We start from the raw sequence: 25944 nt of genomic DNA, 5'->3' as shown, positions 1-25944 counted from the left end.
GAGAGCGACCGACCGAGCCAGAAGCTACTTTAATGCTTTGCCGTGAAGCTCTCTTTCACTGACTGTTTCAGGGCGTTTATAGTAGTTTTTCGACGGCTGTAAACGTGTCTTTGAAACTCTCCTGTATAATGCTGGCGAATAAATTGTTCTTTTAATTCTTGATCAAGTGTTGTCATTAATCACTCCGCACTGTCATTTGGTTTAAATTTAATTAAAAATTTATCTCAATTACATTGTCGTAAATGAGTCACCCATGATAGCCAATGTGGGTTCGCATTGGCGAGCAACAGCCTTGATGAACCCTGGTACTCTTGTACAGTATTTCCTCCCTTTTATTGCAGATTTCTATGGTGTAATTAGAAGCATGGTTGGGTAACAATCGGGAAGTTCGGTGTTCAAATACCGGCGAGAACATCGCACATTTTTCATGTTTTCTGCTTCGACGAATCTTAATGACTCTTGAACCATTAGATTTACTTTTATTTTAAAAGTGTGTCTAAATTTTCTAAACCCGAGCCCTTTTATATTTTCTTTTACTCGGGCATGTTAAAAATATAATCACCATTTCATTAATTAAGAAAAATTAAATCTGCCATTTTGAAAGCTTATTTATGCTCATTGAAGTAAAACTGCAAGATATTTTCTCATGCTCACCTTGCGCTTTCCTGATCTAATTGAAAGCAAGTCCGGCTAACATCGGGAGGTCCAGAGGTTTGAATGTGACTATAGCATTGCGCATTTCTCATGTTTTCTATTTCGAAAAAGTTTCGAAAAGTAGTCCCGACAATGGTGGGCAATAATTTACCACCACCAGGATTTGTGAAATAAGTTCCAGCCTCTTCAATCGTCCTTTAATTGGGGGAGAATGTAAGGTACGTTCTCCATTTTAACCACATTCTCAGAAGGCATGCAATAAATATGTACGTTTGAAATTTATTCCATTGAGAACTTGAATTAGAACTCAGAGTGAATTTCTCCTGAAAATGTCGTAATATTTTTCTGAAGCTTTTTCGCGCTCATTTTTAAACTTATTTCTGAAAAGCTTATAAGGTGTTTCTCCCACTTCCCTAACGTGCCTTCGTGGTGTAGTGGTTTTCCACACTGAGCCGGTATTTCAGAGGTCCGTGGTTCGATTCCCGGCGAAGGCGGTTGCATATTTTTCATCTTTTCTGCTTCCAATTAACCTAATGACTCTACAAGCTTCCTTTCTCGCCCCGAGATATATACATAATATGTAAAAGCTGGGCCTTCTGGACTGGATGTCTTTCCAACTGATGTTATTTCCAACACTTAAGTGTTTTCTTTTTAACATCCGGGCACTTATAGCCATTAGCCTTGCGCCACTACTGGCGGCCATTTCATTATAGAAGCACTTAATAGGTGGTCTCAGGTTTTCACTATGATGGGACGGACAGTTACAACCTTACCTTCTCCGGGATTCAAACCAGAGCCTATTGTTACGGCAGTCAAGGTCACTAACGCCTATACCGGTTTGGCAGCTCCAACACTTAAAATTTCACAAAGTATTTTATAATCACTTTTACTTTTCTTCTACTGATGAAGTTAGAAGACAAAAGCGACTTTCAAACAAAAGCAATAATCTGCATTTAGACTTTTTTAGCAATTTAAATTTCGTAGACATCTAAAATAAAAAAAAGATGATATGAGTGTTAAATCATTTTGGATATGAAATTAGTGTCAAGAGGAGAAAATGTCCCTTTCTTAGAATTTTGAGGTACAGTTAAAACTGATTTGGGTTTTTAGATAGCATCTTCTCCTGCACTCAAACTAAGGTATAAATTCATGGACTTTTTTTTTTCTGATGATAAATGTAGTAAAACACTAAAATATAGAAACATTAGATTCCAAATGTAAATAACGAAAGTTGTCATTTTGTTTTTAATTCCTTTTTAAGCAAAATATATTTACCGTACATGTGTCATAGAAACTGTTTTGCTTTATTGTGGACGTTTTAAATATATATATCTTTACTTATCACTTCTTTAAGTCACCGTAATAAAAGAGGTATGTTCCACGAAAGTTACCACTATTTTAAACAATAAAGACTATTCTAAAATACATTATTTAATTACTGAAACTTATTATCCAAAGACACAGGAATAGAATGTAGTCTCACCCGTCCATTTTTGGAACAGTTTATATTCAGAATAAATGAAACAGAAACTATAATATTTGGACTCTATCCAGGAACAACTGGACACAGTTTCGGGAATGAAACAGACAGGCTGTTTATCAAATCAGTTGTTGGCTGTAGCTAGGCTCAAATGACTGACTGATTTAATATTTCACGACTGAAATAATTTATTGGGAGTATTACTCGACAAGCGGATGCTATTAATTATTAGTGCAATTAATAAAGTATGATGCAGTAGTTTAAAACGTAATACAGAGTCTCTTCAGTTGTTCATTAAATGATAAAGTACTAGAGTTGAAATTAGGTAACATTTTGGTCATAAGAAGAAGGTACAATTGCTTATTTCTTTAACATGATTTATTTATTTTGGGTTTTAGTTTAAAGAACGGATTCGTGATAATTGCAGAAAACAGTTTAATTATTTTAAGACAAAAATTTACTTCAGATTTCTTCAGAAAGCATTAACTATTTTAATGAAAATTGTTACCAATTTAGTAGCAAACAGTTGCCTAATTTTTTATTAATATTTGGTTTTAGTCTAAAGCATTTCCATAAAATAATCCTTAATCTAAAATCAAATTTTGGGCAGATTTAAACTTTGTTTGTGTTACGTTCATCAAAAAATAAATGCTGCATTTCTTCCAAACTAAGATGTAATTCTGTAAGGCTAAATCTATTTAACTGATAAGATAAACTTTGTCTACGTTTCTGTGTTTCAGAAAAATACTCGTCTTCACGCATATCCCAAATTCTAAATTCCTAGGGTAGAAAGATGATATGAAACTTGACAAACTTGACAAAACTAAATCAAGTTTTATATCATCTTATAATCTTTTATATCATTATAAAACTTGATTAGTTTGAAAAAGTTTATTAACAATGCGTCTCCTAACTACATTTAAACTTTAGTAAATTTATCCCCTGCTACTTGTAGGGATTTAGAAAGAGAAATATCTGCAGTGCAATAAATAGCTTTAATGTATAAACAACCTCTGGATTTCTAAGCCTAAGCGCTATCAATTATAAGGAGTCATTCATCGATGTTGCCCAAAATTCGCCCTGAAGGGCAGACTGAATTACACCAGTTAGAAGAGATAAACTTAATCCTAATTTTGATGGAGAACACTCCGCAGGATGGATCCGAGATTCTTCCATTGCTGCTCCCTTACCATCTGTCTCTGGAGAGGATTTACAGCTCGACAGTGTTTTAAGTGCCCCCTGCCTCAAAGACGCCCATATACTTACAAAAATTCATGACTTCTCCGAGATTCGCGCCCAAATTTAAGGCTGGCAGCCGACTTTCCCTCTACCATGCTTACAAGGCGACTCATATACAACGTACCCGGTGAAGAACTGTCTGCGTATTTAAGTTTTAATTTTTGCTTCTTTAAGAGTAACAAGCAGAAGTTATTTATTCGTCGTTTTATACCAATAAATTTCATTGCTTCGAAAGTTATGTGGGGAAAAGTTTCTGAACTCACATTTAAATTAATTTATCAGAAATTATCTGTGTTACAGCCGTAAGAAAATCCATGACCAAATATGGCAATGGCTTTACAGCTTGGAAATAAGAAGCGTTGCGTTTTCATCGACAAAATAAGTCCGAGGAAGCGTGAAGACGACGGACTCAGTGGGAACTTCTTCTCCCCATGGCTCCTGCCTCTCGCTCCAGCTAACCCCCTCGGAGGAGCTCCCCTTACTCGTACTACAGCAGTTGTCCGGGATGAATCGGGGGTAGGAGATTCAAGGAGGGTCCCAGCTAAATGCAAGCTTGATAATCTGCAACGCTGCAATTAAGCGTTCTCAAGGAGCGCAGCTTCGTTGGAGAAAGAGGTTTATTAAGTTAGAACTCAGACAGACACTCAGGCTGCTGATCATTAAGTACTCGTATCTAAAAGGAAATTCGAGATTGCGATGATTATATAGCAGATGTACAAATGCTGATGTATGAAAATTCTGATTATGATAGATTTTAAGCAGTAGCTACTATACAGTTAAATTTGTATGTAATTGATGCTCCTAAAACTCAAATGTTTCTTAAATATCTCCCAACAGGGAAATTTTAAGAGCAAGAAATAAACTGATTACTCATTCAAAAATGTTTTAATCCTAATTTCCAAATTGAAGGTTAGAGGCGCCTTTTTGAAGGCTTCTGTAACGGAAATGACGTCGCATTTACGTTACACACGGAAAAATCCACAAAAACACCGGACTAACCAAGAACATTTTTGACATCTCATCTGTTATATCACCGATGGATGGGATTGATACAATATTATATTAGAGTTTTGGAACATGCCAGATAATGGCTGAGATGATAAGACAATTGAAAACTGATAGTTCGTCCTAACTTCAAATCCCGGCGTAGACGTATTTGCTGTGTGTTTGTTTTTGTGACTTTGTTCCCGTGAAAGATGAATGAAAGACTGTTTTCCGTAAAACGTTCTCCACAATGCATCCCTCTCCTAAACAGATACGCGTACCAGCGGTATAGCGGTAAAGTTCGTGAGCGCCGGTATTTCGACCTGGGTTCGGTTCCAGGGCAAACGGTTTGGCTGCATAAGCGTTTCGTTATTTTTCCAGTGTGTAACGTAAATATTACGAGTCAGTTTCCCTTAAAAAGTTCTCCAGAAAAGCATACCTCTCCTTATATAGATATCCCTACCGTGGTTTGTTGCAATTAAACAAACCAAGCAAACCAAAACCTTACGCAGTTTAACCAAAACCCACTAAATAAGGGATAGTAGATAAGATAGGAGGGAGAGGTAAGTAGAGTAATTCAGTAGATAAGGGGGAAGCAATTATTTTATTGCTTAGGATTGAGAATACAGCATAATGAGAGATTATGACGATAATTTAGAAAAGGTGGGACGGATAAAAGAATAATTTTTTGCCTTAATTATGATGTGTCAATAAATGTTATTTATAATAAAATATAATTTATCAATTTGATATCTCTGAAGACACTAATATTATTTTCTTTTTGATAAAATAAATATTTGATTGAAAAAAAATGAACCAAGGAGGTAAAAGTGTTCGCTATTTTTGCTTGTTTAATTATTTTTTTGCACTTCGAAAGAGGTAAATTGTTTTAAAGAGAATTTTTAAAATGTTCACGTTAATTTTGAGGGCATTTAAATTTTATTTTTGTATATATTTTTATTCCTTTTGTGTTTATGTTGTGCGTTTTTACACGCTAGTAAATAAATCTGTATTAATAACTAATGCTAGGGATGCGGTAATTTTGTGAAGCAAAGGATCTTTAATTTGTCTTCTACGAATACTAGAAAACAGCCGATGATTTTTGCCAACGTTACCTTTAGACAAAGCATATGATGCTTAATTTGTGTTTCAAATTGAATAAAGCTATTAGTGATTAACAAAATGGGCGACTAAAAAAGTGTAAACGCAAGAACTTAAATCATTATTTTACATTTAAGGTATAGTATTATAAAGTAAAACACATTTAATTTGTAAAACATGTAATTAATGTTTTATAGGGGGCGACGTCGACATTCAGTTCAAGAGTCCAGTTAAAAGCCAGTTAAAAACACTGAAAAGAAGAATAACCTTATATTATAATTAACAGAAAAATGCTATTAACAAGTTATTTACATTTTTAACCAACTTAATCTACAGATTAAGCAATTTATTTTTAACGGTCCATATAAGCAAATTTATTCGAAACTGCTGATAACTAAGAACTGTTATGGATATAATCAACTCTCAAATATCCTGACATCATCTCATACCTCTGTTTTAGAGATAGCCGGGGAGCACTGGCTCTTCGTTTGTTGTCAGACTGGCCAGTCCCATGTTTTGGTCATATGGACAGTTTGTGCCGGCTAGGAGGATCGGTGGTGTGCCCTTATGATGATGTTGTTTTACGTTTCCTTTTTATACTTCCTGCGAAATATTTTTTAGTTTTTCCTAAGCTGACGTTTCGCGATTGTAATTTTTCTCCACCGCTCTACATTATAACATGTAGTTGTCAACTTTTTCTTTAGATAGGCACTAGTTAATTCTAAAGATCCAGTTAATTCACTTCTGGCTAATCGCAAATTAATTATCTTTCCAACAGATAATTTTTATCAACATTTGCAGCTTTTCTGTAATTTTTAAAAGATGTTTCTTGCGCCATATGTTCTTAAATGCACAAAAATAGAGTTTGTAAAATATTTTTATATTTTACGATTTTTTAAATATTAAAAATATTTATTTCGAATTTTAGTCGTTATCTTTCCATTGAAATTACTGAAGTAAAATAAAGCTTTGAGATGATCATTTTTAGAGATATTTATTTCGCATACGCTTCTCAAGTTGATAGTTAATTTCTGATTATCCGGCGGCGTATTAACCATGTTATGAACTAACGGGGTTAATAAAATAAAATAAATAATTGCTTAGTTTAATAAAATAATTTATATGCAATTTCTCCTTTTTTTTGCATGCATTCATGGTGTAACTGGGAACACGCTTGATATATTCCAGGAGTTCTGATGCTGGCGAGAACAGTTACGGTTTGAGTTACCTGATACCAGGGAACTGATGTAAGTTATACCCTGGAAAGCAAACTTCTAAATTTTTCGATACTAGGAATATCGAAATAAACAAAATATGTTTGTTTGTTTCGATACCAGGAATATCAAAATAAACAAATTAAGTTTGTTTGTTTCAGAAAAATGAAAAAATTTGTATTTCACATTATCAGCATAAAAACGAAAGTGTCTACAAAAGATTAAAAAATGATAAAAAAAATACATAATAATAATGGCATGGGACAATGATCAGTGATGTCTGCAATATGCACTCTGAAATATAACTCATTATAAATGGTTAACAGCGTTTGTTTCCAATTATAATATCAGTTCTTCATTTCTTGCTTTTTCAAATGTCCGATTTTAGGTTAACTGCGGACTTCCCTAATATTACTTCAGTAAATCGGGACTTGATTATTTTCTGAAATTTTCATATTTCATTTAAAAAAAATCTTATTACTTATTGTCTCTCAGTTTTATTTCTATAGTTAATTCATATGGTACTTTGTTCATTTCATTTCACGCTTTATGTCCCTTTCTTTAAAAGTTAAACATTCTTTTCTGCACTTTAAATCTTACTAGCTGTGATACGGCTGTGGTTCTAAGACGAATTGGTTATGTAGGAGAGTCCTGAATAAGTGCAAGCTAAACGAAATTTGATAATATGGCGTACTGTAGTTGAATTATGCAAAGAGAGATAGCTTTGTAAGGGAAAGAGCTTTATTAGATTAGAGATAACATTCTAGCCACAGTCATTAATGACTCGCATCAAAGGAAATGTATGCGTGCTTGTGATGATTATCAAAATAACGTATGAATGTGTATGCGCGGTCTTTTATGTGTAGAACAAATGTTTCTAATAATGTCTATGTAGCTTTGTTTTTATTTTTTATTTATAATTCTTTGCTGTAATTTTAAATGAGATTTTCTATTAATTTTTAAATGAAATTCGTTTTTACTTCTTTGTACGAAGTAAAGAAATTACTGCAATCGCGAAAGATTTCGGGTGTCATATTTCAGCGAAAATGTAAATTTTTACCGCTCTCGGATACATTTGAACAATGTTTTGCGTGACATCTGTACGTACGGACAGAAGACAGGACTATTTTTTCACAAACGGATTGTAGAATGGATTCATAAAAGATTTTTTTCGTGACGTGTGTACATACATACGTATCTATATCTGGTGTCTCGCAAATGTCAAAAACGAGTAGCCTCAGAACGTTGAAATTATGTATATAGGACTATTATAACATGTAGTTGTGCACTTCCCTTTTGGGTTGCAAGCCACTGCACCAAAAGTATATATATATATATATATATAACAGATATATATACCCTAGCTAGGTAAGCTGAGCATTTGTATTCTTATATGTTTGTAAATTGTGAATTTTTTGCTTTAAAAGTGATTGAATTATGTTGTTCTTATATTACAGTTAATGTTTTTATGCCTTTATGTAATCTGCATGCAATTGTTGTAGAATTATCAACAATTTAAAGTACTTAAAGTGCTACTAAGCCTAACGAAACCGCCATATGTTTACATTTGAAACATATAGTAGAACAACGAATGGTTTCTGCACCAACTTCACAGTGTCTTTTTTGCCGAGTGAGATCAAAAGTAAACTTTCAGTTTCGCGCACCAAAAATTCTGTCTTCTTGCCTCTGGCCAAATTGCTTGCTTTCGCCTAGAAACAATAATTATAAAACTTGTTTCTTTAACTGTTTTTGACTGTTTTATGTGCTCTATCTTTTTCTGTATTTTAATGAAGATATTTTGAATGTTTATGCATTTTTGCCTTGCCGCGAAGTGAGAACTGAATTAATTGAATGAAAAATGTATCTCTAATGAAATTCGAGGATATAAGTTTAAATGAAATGCAGCAAAAAATGTGTGTAATTTAATAGACCTTAAAAGGAAGTCATGTAGCGTCTACATCAGATTTTTTAATTATCATTTAGGTTTCACTGGATTAGGAACTTTGAAACTTTGCTAGAGCTTACTTTCGCAATTAACTGATATTAATAGACCAAACTTAATTATTCTCTGTACGAGGTATATGTTCTTTGAATTCTGTTTTTCTGAATTATTACATTTCTTCTGGCTTTTTAGATTCGTTTCAAGAATAATATTTACTTCTATTTAGTTCTTTAATCTAATACTTTGCGACCATTTCTTTAAGGTCACGTTATAATATATTTCTCTCACTTTCCTAGCGTCCTTCGTGGTTTAGTGGTTCTGCACGCTGGGCCGGTGTTCCAGAGGTCCGTGGTTCGATTCTCGGCGAAGGCGGTTGCTAATTTTTCATCTCTCTGGCTTCGAAAAAATACCTAATGTCTCTACAACGGTGTACAGTGAACCCTTTCTAAGACAGCCATCTGAGGTTCCATAGGATTTTGGTATTGCGTAGATGGACGTTTAAAAAAGATGATATTTATGTCGAAGTTTAAATACGATTTCAGAAAAGCTGTTTGCATTTAAGGATGGCCATCTTAAGCAGATGGTCGACCTGACAGATTTTAATCTGTCATATATAAATATTTCATGCCATTAAGAACAGTTGGTCCACCTCTAGTTTTTATTTTCAGTCAAATCGTGTTGTTAATGCTTTTTCATTTCAAACATATTTATCAAATTGAAATAAAGTCCTATTTTTATTGCTCATAAATATATCTTTAATCAAACTTGATTGTAACGAAAACCCATATATTATATTTTTTCACTGCATATTATGTTTTTTTTTTTTTTTTTTCTTTTTCTTTTTTTTTTTTTTTTTTTTTTTTTATTGAGACATCGGCATTAGCTTAATCTAGTCGTCTTTATCCATTAAGCGAATATATAGTGAAGTTTCAAAAATACGTTGCAGATTCTTCGAATATCTTATTGAAACAGAAATTGTATGGTACCGGGTTTTGACTTTTGATTAGATAGCCCTTTAACACGATTACGTTTTCAGGTAGAAGGGCTCATGAAGATATGAGCCATGTGTTGAAGGAAGACATCTGAAGTGAATCAAATTTCTTTCTCGGAATAAAACATTCCTCTGTGTGTACGCCTTAGACTGTATCACACAAAATAATTAAAGTTTATAAGAAATGCAATTTTAAAAAAATCAGCGGGGAAACCTTACAATATTTAATTTCTAAAGATATGTACAAATGTCATATTGAAACCTTTCGGATACAAATACATACCCACTGCAGTCTAAGAGACATGAGTTAATAGAGTAGCAGGTAGAATCAGGCTAATAGCTCAACACACGTATTTATTCAACGGAATACGTACCTAGTTTAGCTAACTATGAATTACCAATTGAAATATATACAACATTGTAACATTGTAACATTTTCTTCAGCAGTCGCAAAAGCAATCAACAAATTATTTCCCAAAATTTATGCATTCACCCTTTCAGACGATCACAAAGAATAAACTGCCCGGAGGCAGAAGACAGAGGATAGAAACGGCACCTCCAAACTAATAGCCGAATGGTCGTTCTTCACAACTGCCCCTCAGGCTAGGACGACCACCCTTTTCTCTCCACCCACGAGCGGGGAACAGCCGCGAATAATGGGGATTCTTCTCTTACAGCCGTTCTCTTATTTATTATTTCTTTTGTGAATGGAAATGAAAAATGCAGAATAAATCGACTACGCTTCACTGTAAGCATTTCGCAAATGGCGGCCACGCTCTTCTGCGAAAAGTCGACAACTTATTATTTATTATTTTACGGAAAAATGTCTTTATTTAAAGAAGGGGGCGAGCGGATGGCGAAGGGGTGTTTTAGAATAAGGAGTGATTCGATGTGTGAAGTTTTTAACAAGCGCTATTTTCACATCGCCTGGGAGTTGCTCTCTTCTCGAGGTTTTGCCAAGCGGTGAGGGCGTTTAAAATGAAAATACTATTCAAGTTTCTTATCTCTGACATATTACAGTCGTGAAGAATTCAGTTTTAGGTTTTCGAAAGAAATATTTGCAAGTGATTTCGAATTTCATTGAGTAATATTTACCGAGCTCATATGTTTTAGATATCTTGTGCAAATATATTTGCGTTGCTCCAAAGGAGAAAAAATGGCTTACAAAAGTATTCTTAATAGTTTACATTCGATATTAAAGGGAAACTGTTAGATGTTTTTATCTGTTTGAGGCTTTGATTTGTACTAAGATAGTTAATATTGTGTTTCAGCATATATAGAAAAGTAAAACATGCATTATCACGTAGTGATGTTTAAGTGTTTATTCACTTCTTATAAAATACTTTGAAATTTGCTAAACTGAGGTCTTCAAAATATCCCAATTTATATCTTTACAAAACAACAGTGTGGTTTTCAGGGACAAATGGGACGAGGTATTTAAACATTTATCAATCCGGAAGCACTTTAAAAGGTTAATGGTAACGGATCTAGGTGACGAGATGTTTAAACTCTACTTCGCGAGTACTCTGCATTACAATACGATACTTTTAAATTGTTCAAAAGTCATGCTGTTTCCATATTGCCCGTTGTATATGACTAATGGAAGATCCCTGCCACAGCCATGTTCACGTATCTTGTGTTTAAGAATCTCTTAGTAAACATAGCGAGCAATAGCATAAAAATAAGAAATTTTTCGAGTAAAAAATAATTAAAAGAGTAATAAAAGCCTCTCTTCAGTTTATTAAAGATAGCATTTTAAAACATTGTTTCTAGTAAAATTAGGAATAAAATGTTTGTGTATTTCTTTTACAGTTGCGTAAATTTGGAGGGTTAGCAGTATTGAACAATTAACTAGGCTTCACCTGAAAAATTCACAGGAAAGAATAAGAATATATATTATACTTATATATCACATAAAAATACTACTAACAATTTACATTTATTTTCAGTCAATTTAATCTGGATGCATTCTGAAAGCATGATTTATTTTTTAATAAGGACCTCAAGGTCGTATTGAACTTCCCATCATTTACGATCGTAACGTGTGACTTCATAACTGCATAAAAAAATTCGGAGATTTTTAGCAAAGTTAGATGATTCATTCATTTTGTTATCGTAGCAGTCGCTTCCATGGTTATAAGTCATGGTTTGGGGGCAAAAAATGGAGTTGAGGTGTCTATTCTAAAATACGAGAATACAGAATAGTATACTGCAGTTGTATCCAGTACGCATAAGTAGCATATTACTTTAATATGCGTGTGCTCATTTCTATAAACGTGTGAAACATTCATAATCAGCAGCCCATTTCCAGTTTGCACTGTAGATTTTAATAAATATTCCGATGCCGTTCAAGTGCAATAAATGGTAAAACTTATGATGAACAATATGAAACAATATGAATACAGTTCGTAGCTATAGATCTTATTCAAAAGATATTTAATAGATCATTATTCTTTTTGGATACTGAACAAACTCATCCAAGGTAAGCTGAGTAAAACTAAGTTCTGTAAAAGGAACAATGCACCACAAATCATTGAAAAATTATAATCTCTGAGCTGAAAATACTGATTTGGTTTATTATGTATTCAGAAGACTCGAAATGGGACGCTCAGTTTTGATTTATTTGATCATACAGGCATTAAATATGGTTTTCTTCTTTTAAAAATACAATCATTCTCCACAATTCTTTATCCTACCATCTCGATCTCGGATAATTCTGCGGCAAAGTAGAGGAACACGTCAAAGATATTGACACGGAAAAGATTCTGCAGGGGAATGAAGAAAATGGAGATATTGTGAGACGGTATCAGTCTCTAAAGAAAGAATGGAACACAAAAGGTTCTAGAGTGGAAGGGAAGCTTGACAGTGAGAGTTAGGTGGGGGCTTGAGATCAGATCTAATCCGAAGACTACGCAGCAAATGAACCTAAGAGGATTAAGAACAGGTACTCCTGTCAAGTGCGATCGGAATTTTCTCGACTCCCAGGCACATTTCGGTCGGCTTTGTGAAAACCTGATCCTTCTTTTCTGTAAAGACACCTCTTTGGAAATGCTCTTCTTTACTGCAGCCAATACAGAAAAACTGAAGATTATTCCGTTCATCTTCTTATGTCTCTTGTGTATTTGTGCAACTGCCTCCCTTAATGTTAAAATATCATGAAAATACATATTACTATAAATTTATGCAAATATTTCTGTGTGTTTTTCGTTTTTATGTATTTAATGCATTTTTATTAAAAAACATTACATTGTGTTTTTCTTTAATCAAATTTATGTTGTTGTTGTTATGACTGATCTCCATTGTCTGTTATCAGAACAAGCCGGTGCCAGAAATGTCTGATATCAGAAATTCACCGTGGTAAGGAGGCAAGATTTTCCCTGTTAGTTGATAAAAGCCTTGGGCACCAGTATTGGTGATAATATGTCTTTGCTCACTTTTCGCAATTTTGAAGGACAGAACACCGAGAGGACGGGTCCAAGAGTCTCGCATCCTCTCTTCCTCTACCACCAAACTCTTGAGAGGACTTTTGGCTCGATGCATATTTAGAGTGCCAACATGCCGTACATACACTCTGTATTTACAAACATCCATGCCTTATCCAGGATTCGAACCTGGACCCTTCGGTACGGCAATCAGATTCGCTAACTACCATCCCGATTGAGCGGCAATCACATTTTTAGCCATATCTTCTTTTTAAGTGTTCATTTCGTGCATTATATCATTTGCAATACTGAATAAGGCGACCATTGCATTGTAAAGTTACGTCAGTTAGAACCGTAGAAATATGTAAAAATACTCCTTATGTAATTTTACGACAATTAGGGTCCCCAGCTGGTGATATTTGGTGACTTTTCGTTGATTTGACGATATTTTAAAAGTTTTCGGAAAACATAAGTTTTATACTTTATTTTAAACTTATATCCACTTCTTGCGTTGTTTCATGTAATAAGTGCACATCATTTAATTCAGAGTCCATTGATATTTAAATACTAACTAATCAAGCAAAGTATAAGATATGCGAAGAATTCCTTTTCAAGAACCTTAGAAATATTTTCTCATTTCTCACTAAATTGGCAAAATTATGAATGTGTAACGCTGTAAGAGCGATTTTTCTCGAATCTATCAGTATCGACCGCATTGGAGCAAAGACTTACTGTTGAGTTTTTGTATGCGAGAGTATCCCACCCGGGAATTATCTAAAGTACCGGCAAACAGCGCGATAAAGCTCACACTGACACCGACCTATACAAAATTATCCACGTATCCAAGCCGAGACTCAGTCGGTTAAATTATCTAGTTAATAGTAATGTGATTCTATTGAACTTTTGTTTGGCGATTCTTGCTTTGGACTGTTTTTGTGTTTGTTGCCTTGTCCATGAATTTCATGGAAGAATGGTTGCCAGAGACTCAAGGAGGTTGAACTTCTACCTCCACCCCCAACTTTGAGGGAGCACCCCAGGGAGGTCCGACGGTCTTCCACCCCTCTTTCCTACCATCAAACCACTCGAGAGAACTTTCGGCTCGCCATGCTTCCCTAACCACTATACTGTCACGGCGGCCTTGCTTTGCACTTTAATCTATAACTGATACCATAGAGAATATTCCTTGCATGTTAAGCAGAATAGTCTTGTCTTTAGTTCGCCCGTTGCAATGGTTTATTTTAATTTTCTATTAGTTATTTTTATTTTGGAACAAAGCGTTTCTTTAATTTCTCGTTTTTAAACTATGTTTCCCTACCAGAATGAGTTTTTAGGATTACGTTTTATGTAAATGAGGTAGAAGCAAGTACTTAAGTTTGGATAACTTCACAGCCTAGTAGAGCGTTAGGAAAGCGTGTCTGCCTTCCGGCCACTTTGTTGCTGCTGGTCTAATCTTATTGCTACTGCTACTCGGCCGTATTGTTACGTGTCTGCTAGTATTCGCCGGTGATATTAATAAGGGTCAACTCTATGCAGCTTCGGCTTGTTTTATTTTAGTTAGATTAGTTTCGTATTTTCTATTATTTCTATTTTATTCAACCGTGAGTTAAAGTGCAAGAGGAGGCTTATTCTAAGCCCGAAAAGGGGCCACCTTTAGAATTTTTTTAGTTGCAATTAAAGAGTAAATTAACCTTTCTTTGGACTTGCCATTTCCTTACTAGAACTCTGAGATAAGTCGCTACACAGGTCTTAAATATTCTAGCTCTCAAGGACTTCTAAATTAATTAGGATGTTACAATATGAACTATTTGAAACAGTTTACCTTGTTATATGAATTCTTGTTTACTTCAATAAAATGTTAATTTGATCTTGCTCATCTGGTCTACTTATTAAGGAGATTTTTTTAAATTCTTAACACAGAATAATATCCTATACGCTAAAGAAAGAGCATTGTAACGTAGTACATATATTAATTTTATAGCTGTAATTGTTATCCTTATTTTCATCTTATAAGGATATTAAACTCGAAACCATGATAAAGTATAAACAAATAATACCAACGACCTTTGCTTAGATTACATATTACATAAATACCTATTTTTACTTCGTGTGACCAATAGAGAATGGTGTGCAGAAATTCTATATATATCATCCGAAGTTTGAGAGAGAGAAAACAAAGAGATTGCTGGTGGTTTATTTTCAGAGTAAATAATGAAATGTGCATACATTTGCATACGCTTCCTTTTAAAATTTCTCTTAGATTAATTTAAAGAATTTATAGAAGCATTATTTGCACATTGCATCAATTTTAAGAGTACTATTAATTTTTATTTTTATCGCGAATCGCTGAATTCAGATTCAAAGATCTTTCCTTTTGTTGCACATTAAATTTTCAGATCCAGTTTACATATTAAATGCATGTGGCTTTGTTACGCTCACTTTTGATCTTTCGATATTTAAAATAGTTGAAAATGGGGAAGAATGTTCTTTATTTAAATTTTAAACCTTTTATTTTTCACAGAGAACAAAGAACAGTATTAATAATCATTTAAAGCTAACTGAATCAAATAATATATAATCCTCTTTAACTCTTACTTTAACACTTTGGCAAACTGAAAAAAAAATTAACCCGAAAGTCAAGTCGGAGATAATTGTATTAGTTGGAGCATAATATTTGAAATTAAATAGAATAGAACTATCTACAGTTGCTTTCAAGATTCATTACCTCGGAGTTGTAAATAATAACACAAAGTAATCACAGGGGAGACTTCTTATTCCATAGTTCGTTTAAGTGCTTTAAGAGAATTTATGTGTACCTTTAAAGATTGTTTGATTCAAAATATTGTTTTTCCATATATCCCGAAATAACTGATAACAGTATCTGCACACGTCTTTAGAACAAGAATCACCTGTTCCTAATGGATACTACTATAGACTTCTACTTTGAAACAGGAAATTTAGGTTCATTTAACGTCTCTCAGTGTGCCCTGTAACCATGGGAACGAGAGCTACAACAAGCGATTTTCGTCGTCTAATTTTTTCTCCACTCCATTTCCGTTTAGCATGTTTTACTTAAAAAAAATGCGCGAAAATGGAGACTGAGTTGAATTACAGCCTTAGATGAGGTGAAAAAAATAAGCGCTGTGCGGCGATGACGCCACGTCTTACGATTGCAAATAGGGGTGCTAGTAACGGCCTTGACGTGCCTATTTTAAAGGCAGTTCAAAGTAGTTCAGTAATATGATTTTGTATATTCATTCTTCTGGAACCAATGAGATTTAAACTCCATCCTATTCTCCCGTTCTTATAATAAGAGTTGATACATTTAATTAACAGGAAATAAAAGTTTTTTTACCTCAGCGAAACCCAGAAAAGTTAAGATGGCGTTATCACAGCTCTGAAGTTCTGAGTCAGTAAGTAGAACAGTTAGTGATAAGGATGCCGAAATGAAGACTGTAAGAAAAGTTAATTTTTATCCAAAATTTGTAAAATGCAGGTTAATAGAGTTTTGCGATATAATAAGAGTGCTTTGTTTGGAACAGACTCGAAGTTAGATATTCTACTTGCAACTAGGCTCCGTGCAACTAACTTTGAATGAAAACACACTCCTACTTGAAATAAGAACTTCAGCCGCCCATCCGGTATAGTGGTTAGCGTTGCTAACTACAGTGCCGAAGGACCCAGGTTCGAATCCCGGAGAAGACATGGATGTTTGTAAATGTATAGTGTTGGTGCGGCATGGTGACACTCTAAATATGCAGCGAGCCGAAAGTTCTCTCATGTGGTTTGGTGAAAGAGGTAACGGGTGGGAGACCCCGAACCCGTCCCCCTGGGATGCTGTTCATAAAAATTGGCGGCGGAACTGAGCTAAATCTCATGGTCTGATGTTACCATCAGACAAGTGAGTATAAGTAACAACAACAACAACATAAGAATTTCAACGCGACTGATTTCATCATGATCACGAGTTATGCCATAAACGGAACGGGTGTCTTTTTTTTATATTTGAAAGAAAGAAAACTGAATTTCCCACATTTCCCACACAGAAAACACAATGCAGACATTGATTCAACACATTAGAATTTTGATGCGTGTAATAATTTTATTATTATTGTTCACACTATCTTATTATTTCCAATATGCGGTCTTTTATCAGTTGCATAAAAGTAAAAACTCCTCGTGCATCACAATCTTATGGTAGGAGGGTTACTGATGTAAATTTAGGCAATCAAATACGTGGAGCAAAATAATTTAAATAGGTAAATTACCACATTTTCATAGTAACGAGTGTATGTAGTTCATATTTAAAAGTACAGCATTCAAACATTTGACGTATGTAATGTTTTCAGCAATTAAAACGAACTTTCGGTTAAAGTTCATTGCATTTTCTTAGTTTGTTGTATGTGTCTGATACCACTTTTATGCAACTAAATCAACTGGAACTTCCCGGAGTTTTCACAGCATCGGCAATGAAATAAAAGCTTAGCAACTCAAGAGTAAGCTTATCGCGCAATTTGCTTTCCATACATATGCGCGTTTAGCCTTTTCTTGGAAAACTGGATGGCCTCTTCATCTGGAATTTCCTATTCATCCATGCCCATAAATCGAATATAAACAGCTTGGAGAACTTTTATTACATAACAGCTAGGTGATTAATTAAAAAAAAAAACTGCCGTTAAACTTCACTACAAAGCAGCCAAATCCAGCTCATAATACCTCCCGGAAAACACCACCAAAGTCATCGCGATCCCTACCAATCTCCAAGGCAATTCTTTTTCTTTTTGGCTTAGAACTGGCATCTAAGGCGATCCTTCATCATGGGGGCACAAGGCAACCAGATTTCCACCCTGTCTCTCCACCATCTTCTCCCCACCACCAGCAGCACTGGAACCTGATTATTGGTTTCCTGACACTGCTCCTAGAAGGATTTTTCTTTTGTGTGTTCCATTCTCTGACAAATGCTCAGTAGAACTAATTAATACCCACGAATTCCTACCCTGTTCTTTGTACCGAGGACTTCCACGGTAAATGTATTAAATTGGATTTCTTCCAGTTTGCTGGTGGAATTTTTCTTATTCATCCTTATAACGGGTTTTGCGGTGGTGGTGGTATATTGAAAAATGGTGACCGATTGGTTGTTATTAGGGGTTGGTCGCCTCTGTCTTTTCTCGGTTCTCCGTTTTCATTTCCTGTTCTCTCTTTTTAAATTATGCTTCTCCTCCATTCCACCTCTTTTTTATTTAAAATTTCGTTAAATATTTAAAGCGGAGTTTCGATGTCGGGTCTGAAATTAAATTTTTTGCTCGGTCCTAGTGTTTAGCGATGTTCTTTGTCTGCTTCTTAGAGTAATGGATTTTTCTCTGCGGACTTTTTTAAATTTGCATTGAGTTTCGATTTTTTATAGGAAATAGCAGAGCATTCATTAGGGGATTAATCTGTCTTTCGGGCGCTAATTTTTATGATTGTGTTCATATAAAAGAAATTAAAATGGTAAAGTAAATGATGAATATTTTTTTTCCGTTTTGAAAGCTCTTTTAAATGCTGAAAGCTAGAAAATTAAAGCCACGCTCACGTTTTGAAGATGAAGTCGTGACAAGAAAATTTCATTAGTCGTGTCTCTTTTCTTGAAGTAATTTACAGTTCTGAAAAGGATTAATTGCACTGTGATTATTACAGTCACCAGAGACAGGAATAGGAACATTAACAACAACATTACATTCAATATATTTATAAAACATTTAGGCAGACAGTTATGCATAAAATTTGCAACATAATAATATCAATTTCGTTTGATAGGGTAAAATGAATTTTGGAAGATTTTTCCACTTCTGAGAAATTTTGCTTCTCTGTGTTACTAAATTCACCATTCTCTTTAAATAATTACGACACATGATAAATCAAATTAAAAAATTTATTTTCGTTTGATATGTGTAACAAATTTTAGAAATAAGAGAAACACCTGAAAGTAGCTCAAGTAGGAAAAAAAAACTAAAATTCTCCATAACAACAAACACAGGAAAGACTGAATTCACTGAGACATACAGTAAATCTAAATTTTAGGCTGACTTGGAATGCACATATCTTCGTATTTATACCACCGCAGAGGGAAAAGACGGCACTACCGGAATCTTCTAGAAAATATCTTGCACGAATCCTCGAAAACTGGATTTTCTGAAAACTTAATAAGAAAACGAATACAAATATATCCTATAACATATATCCTCAAACATTGAAAAGTCGTTAAATACTGACAACGCCCCATAGGCGATTCTTAAACCCATAACTATCCAGATATCGTTAAGTTATTTTAGCAAATTCAACATTAGTCTATCAGAGAGGCCTTATCTGTTAAAACATATGTGTAAAATTGCTGAATATTGCTAGTTCGACTTGGATACGATCCCAGACCAACAGGCTGGATGCATGGTCAGTTTGCATGGTTTTAACCTATGCGTAACGAAAATATCAGCTAATTTCCTTTAGAAAGTTTTCAACGAAAGTATCCAAATTAGGCAGATAGCTCTGTTGCTTTTTCCCGTACTCAGATAATCTATACTAACTGTCGAGTTAAAACTTCTAAGACACAGTACATATATTAAACACACGCAAATAAAATAAATAGCTGCAAATAAAGATTTTATAAAAATGCATTAAATAACTATATAATTAAATAATAAGAATAATCAGCAATAAAAATTATTAAACAAAAATACAAACAAATATTTGCAAATATTTACGTAAATAACAATTAATATTTTGGAGTAAAATTCTCTTAAAACGTTGGCATTCTCTTTCGAAAACAACACATTTTATTTTGCTTTGCATTGTCGCATGTTATTCATTACTTGCGAGCTCATAATTTAGTTTGTTTAATTCATCCTAAGTTCAGAACTTTTTTAGGTTTCACCACTGACTAAGTGGTTAAGACCACTGAGTACTGAATGTTTGACTCGGATTCGATCCCAGACAAACAGTCTGGCTGCTTTTTCGAGTTTTGTGATTTTTCCTCATGTGTATGCAGAGGCGTAGATAGGGTTTTCAGCGCACGGGGACAACTGAAGATTTTGCTTCCCCTTCTGTGCGCCAAGAATGAAAAATATTTAATTCTAAAATTTCTCAGCATCAATTTGGGGCCGCTTGGATGCTGCGCCAGGGAGCAGATTTTCCCTCTTGCCTCACCCTAGCTACGCCACCATGTATAAAGTAAATACGAGCCAGTTTCTCCCTCAAATTCCTCCACGAATACATCTCTCATCTTAGACAGATGCCCTTGTTTGTTTTTGCAAATAACGTGACCGAAGCTAACACAGAAATTTTGAAGTGACATATGTCGTGTGTAGCTAATTATGGCTTCGCTTTTGGCGCTAAATGCAAAAACATTTTATATAATAACTAGGTGTTCGTGTTTCATATTTTGTAGTGAGCATTTTTGTGCAATAAAAGAGGGTATTTTTTCTGTAAGGGAAAGATTGATAACGTTTGAACTATATAAGAACAATATGGTTCGATATTGTTCTTATATAGTTCAACCGTTATATAGATAATTTTAAGAATCTAATGCTAGTTTTGTAAAGTCCGAGCTGTAAAGTCGCTGAACTCTGGTACTTCTGACCCGGGCTCAATTCCAGGCTCAAAAGGGCTGATTGTGTGGGCGCTTTCGTGACTTTCTCCATGTATAAGGAGTATAAAAGCTACTTTCCTTTAGAAAGACCTCTATGAAGGCATCCCTCCCTTTAGGCAGACAGCCCTCGCGTGTTTTGCCATAATTAAATAAGCCAAACCAGAAAAGTGAGTTCGTTTTATTATTTATTTGCTTTTAGCTATCATATAATTGAATTTTATATGAATATCAGAAGATTCTTAGTTCTTATTTTAGAGAGGAATCATTAATAAACCTAATTATTTGGAAAGTTAAAGAAAAAAATACTTTTTTTTTTTTGCATTTAATACTTTACTGGCAAAACAATCAGTAACTAGTTAAATAAAAATAAAATAAAAAGTTTTAAAAATGCCGGTTCGAAATTCATGTAAACATTGTTATTGCTTGAAATTGTATAGTACTTTCATCGCCGTAAGGAAGAACATTAAGATATATAGGGTGTCCCGTAAATGTTGCGACACACTTTTGGGGGAGGTAGGGCACATCATAAGGAATAAGAATTGCATAGGAACCCATGCTCAGAAACGTCACTGTACGCCGCTAGGGGTTGCTGTACAGGAGAGTGCTAGTGGAAAGTGAGGATTGCCTCATTCGAGCTGTAGGCACCAAACGAAGAGCATGGAACTTTATAAGAACGTACAGCTTGCAGACATGCACTTAGTGTACGGCATAGCTGATGGTAATGCACGAGCGGCTGCAAACATTTATCGAAAACGTTTGCGCGACAAACATTAACCACACCACAGTTTCTTTGTACATCTGCATCAAAATTTGTGCGACTACGGGTCATTAAGAAATGGCAGGACAAGTGAGGGCAGCCCACTATCGACTCGTTCGGTCGATGGGGAAGAAAGTGTGTTGGATATGGTGGAGAGTGATTCAAGGACCAGCATACGTGCCGTTGCCTCTCAATTAAGAATGTTTCGTACCAGTGTCCAGCGTGAACCTTGAACGCCGAGTTCTTCTACACTTTCGTCTCCAAAGGGTTCAGTTACTTCTCCAGGAGGAGCATCCTGAACGTGTGCGTTTCGTACAGTGGTTTCTGCAAGAAAGTGCCCGTGATGTTAATTTCCCAACTTATGTGTTGTTCACGAATGAGGTCATATTTAATAGGGGTGGCGTATTCAATCACCAGAATCACCATTTGTGGGCTCAAGAAAACCCTTACGGTGTGCGGCACCACGGGAAACAACAAAGCTTCAAAGTTAATGGCGCCTGCTCATTTTGGACTAGATGTTCGTAGCCATTTGAACAGATCATTCCCGCATCGATGGATTAGTAGGGGGTCCACCGATTACCTGCTCCCCACGCTCACCGGATTTATCGAGCCTTGATTTTTTTTTGTGGAGAGCCATCAAAAGTGTCGTGTCTCCCTGTTTTGTCTGAAATGGATCTCGTGGCAAGACTCGCCTGCGAAGCTGCTACAATCAAAGAAACTCCCAGTGTGTTTGAACATGCCCGGCAGTCAATGGTCCGTCGGGGTCAGGCATGTTTAGCATCTGATGGGGCAAACTTCGAGCATCTGTTGTGAAATTCAAGCTGTCGTACACCATTTGTATTCATGTCCAATAAATGTTTCAAATTAATCACTTGCCTTTTTTCCTTTCCCATCTTCTACCTTTGCTACCACTTACCCCTGACATTTTCGGGAATTTGTTCGTATCCAATTCTTAATCCTTATGACGTGCCCTACCTAGTTCGTCGCCACATTTACGAGTCACCCTGTATATGATGGCAGTTAAAAGTAGTGTTTTCCTTAGTTTACCACTTATTTTGCAGTAAATATTTCAGCTTGCGTTTGAAATGGCCAGCGAGTTAGGCATTTATTTACTCTGATTAATAAATATTGTTATTAATAATATTTAATAATCAGAGGAATCATAATTTATAAATTAAATAATTCTGATTTTTTTCCAGCAGTTTGCCTGCCGCTAAATTTAACAGAACTGAAAGCATTTTACAGTTACGATTAATTGTCTATGATGTTAAAATCTGTGCATGTCTTTCTGTTTGTTTTTTCGTTTGTAACATCCTCTCCCCTGAACCGGTGGGGATTTGAGTTTCGAGAAAGGTACCCCGGATTTCAAAAATTCGTGGGAAACCATTTCGAACACTCTCATCTTCGTACTACTTTCATCAGCCGAGATATTAATTAAAAACTCTGAAAACACTAATTTTTGCACTCATTTCTTCGAGTGGCAACAGTCTCGCGCGATAGAGATAAAATCCTGCTTCATTTCGAAAAATGTTGCCATTGCTCAGTTTTAAATAGTAGAGTCTCTTAATAAAAAATTTGTAAATTTTCCAAAATATAATATAAAAACAGCACTATAAGATCTTATTGTAACATTGAAGAAAGCACGCTATTGTATGTAACGTTATTGTATATCGGAAATGTTGTTATAATGTCTGCAATGTAAATAAATACCTGCTGTTGGCAACTGTTTTGTTTCAGGTTAGGATAATTGACACAATACGTTATTGTCAGGCTGCTTGGGAGCAGCCAGCTCACTTAGCGGGCATTCCCCATGGATATGTTATAAAAGACAACAATAAAGCTTTCAATTTGTAATTATAATTGAGTTTTTTTTTTAATTTTTTAAGTTTTGGAGAATTATTGCGAAAATAATTCATTAATCACAAAAGAATATTAGGGAGAAAATTACTAATTTCATTTTTTTTGGCGGAGAAGAGGAGATTAATTTATTTTAGTATTATTAATTTTTCTAAATTCTTTATGAAAATTAATTAATTTCTAGAATATTTTGAATTATGGAGTTACGATACACTTCTAAAATTCCATGATGCATCCAGAAATACACATACACATATATATCTCACTTTTAGGATAAAAAAATGAATTTAATAAGGTAATGAACGTTAATCATTGACCAGTTCTTTGTGTCGGTTGCTATGGCAACGGATGTTACAAAAAAACCTTTGGGTGCCAGCTGAATGAGCTTCTCACATCAGACTCGGTAATTTTCACAACTTAAAAAAGTTTTATCGGACTAGGTAAAGAAAAAAAGAGGGGTGTAGTTTTAGACAGGTAATTTACAAGGCATAGAAGATATATATTTGATAGACTGTAAACATATCAGTTTATAAACAAATTTATTTAAACCGAGTCTACGTTCTGTTCGACATGGTGGTTAGTATTGCTGGCTGTTATAGTATATGTCTGCTTCTCCTTCTTACGTTTGAAATATCGGTGTAAGGCCTGTGGTGCACCCTGGAAAATATTCTTGGAGATGGGAAAGTTGAATGACCGATGCGTTTGAAATTCTGAATCAATGTTTAACAAGCAAGCGCACGGCTATTGAAAACAAAAAACAAGAAAAAGTCAAGTTTATAACAAAAATGCGATAAATTAAGTACAATAGTTACAGCTTGCGATGGATGCTCCTATGCTAGTGCAATGAAGTAATTAATTTTCTGTACATACCTGTTTTATTACTATTTCTGTGGGAATGTTAATATCTATTTGTGTACATAATGTGTTTTGCTTAATTATTCTGCCAGTTTTATCAAAGGTATTGCAAGAAAATTTCGCCTTATTCCTGTACGCACTATTGGTGTAGCAGGTAGTACGTTCGGAGAACAAATGGAAAAAAAAAAACTCGAGTTCGAATCCTGGAGAGAGCACAGATTTTTCACGTGTCGTCTGATCCAAAATAAACCTCATAACTCTGCAGTGGAAGAAACATATTTAACTGTACCAGTTTTAACTTTACCATTTGCTTTTGTGATGTAACTAGAACTACGTTAGACTGGCAGTTGGAAGCTACGGGAATATAATATGAGATAAAACATAACTGATTTACCATGTTCTCAGCTTCAAAAAACTTCTAAATAGCTCATGAATTGCCTCGATTTAAAAATATGGAGGACAATAATTTGTCTCTGGCCGATGGGTCTTGTTCTTCTCTCCTCATTCACCCGTTATGTAGAGCAGAATATAGAGAAGTTTTGCTTTTTTAACTGCATGCATTTGTAGTGTATCTAGCAACACATCCAGTTAACAATCAAAAGAACCGAAATGAGGTTTTAATCCAGGCGAGAGTATAGCTAATTATTCCCGAGTCTCGTAATCTGAAATAAAACGGTTCTGTTCTGTTATCGGGACCGGATTTAGAAATGTACATATGTATGCATGTATATACGGATGTATGCATTCACGTATGCATGTATATATTTACGTGCGTATGAATGTGTGTGTATACGCGCACATATACAAATATACATCCATACATATACTTGCATATGTACATACATTTCTGAGTCCGGTCCCGATAACTGAAGATTATCAATAAAACTAATATGTCTAGAGTCCAGTTACACCTCTGCAGCATGCAATAGGGAAGGTAAAAATTCATTTCAATGGGTTACTCTGATTATTAATATGTGTATGTCCATTATGAACCTATGCCATTTCCATACTAGTATTTGTAAATACGAGAGATAAATCACATTATATATTATGATCTATGCTGCTTTTAATTTGCTTTTAGCTATTCATGACTCTCGATAAGAACAGCCACCTTGGCCCCATCAGCCGTGGTTTAGCATACTACAATTCGCGAGATTAGGTTTTGCTAATGGCAGGTTTTGTATTAGATTATGTTTTACCACTGGTAGGTTTGGCTTAGAGGCTACCTTATAAGTGCGCTACAAGTCAAATCAGTCAAATCATATTCCTTTACCATTAGTGCTTCACTCAGCAACTATTTGCAATACAGACATCATTTCAGACAATAATTATAAGAAGCACATTGCGGTCTTGGATAGCTTAGAATTAAGAGTAACAAATTAGTCGGTCTTCTGTATGCAAATGCCATTATTATTAGCGAAAGTGATATTGCCTAGCTTGAGATAAGAGCAGTTGAAATTGCTTATAAGTCCGAGCCACTATTGGAAATTAAAAAAAAAAAAAAAAAAAATCATTCACCTTTCTACAAAAGAGCAATTTCACAAAATAGATTTTCATTTATTTCACATTATATAAGTAGAATAAAAACCAAACTAATCTTCCCGAAATTGACTTCCCAATTTAGATTTTTTAAATATAAAGTGAAAAGTGCTGATTTAAAAAACTATACGCATGTGTAGATTTCAAACATTACAATGGCAGAAAGTTTAGACAAATTATATACATATGTACACACACTATATAAGTATATACTATGTAAGCTATTCCTTCCGCCTTCCTGGCATGCCTTCGTGGTGTGGTGGTCTGCACGCTGGGCGCGTATTCCAGAGG

This window comes from Stegodyphus dumicola, chromosome 2, assembly GCF_044657685.1.
Source record: "Stegodyphus dumicola isolate Sdum_Otavi_A_Nest chromosome 2, ASM4465768v1".
In the NCBI taxonomy this organism is placed as follows: domain Eukaryota; kingdom Metazoa; phylum Arthropoda; class Arachnida; order Araneae; family Eresidae; genus Stegodyphus; species Stegodyphus dumicola.
Note: the sequence above shows the minus strand (reverse complement) of the source record.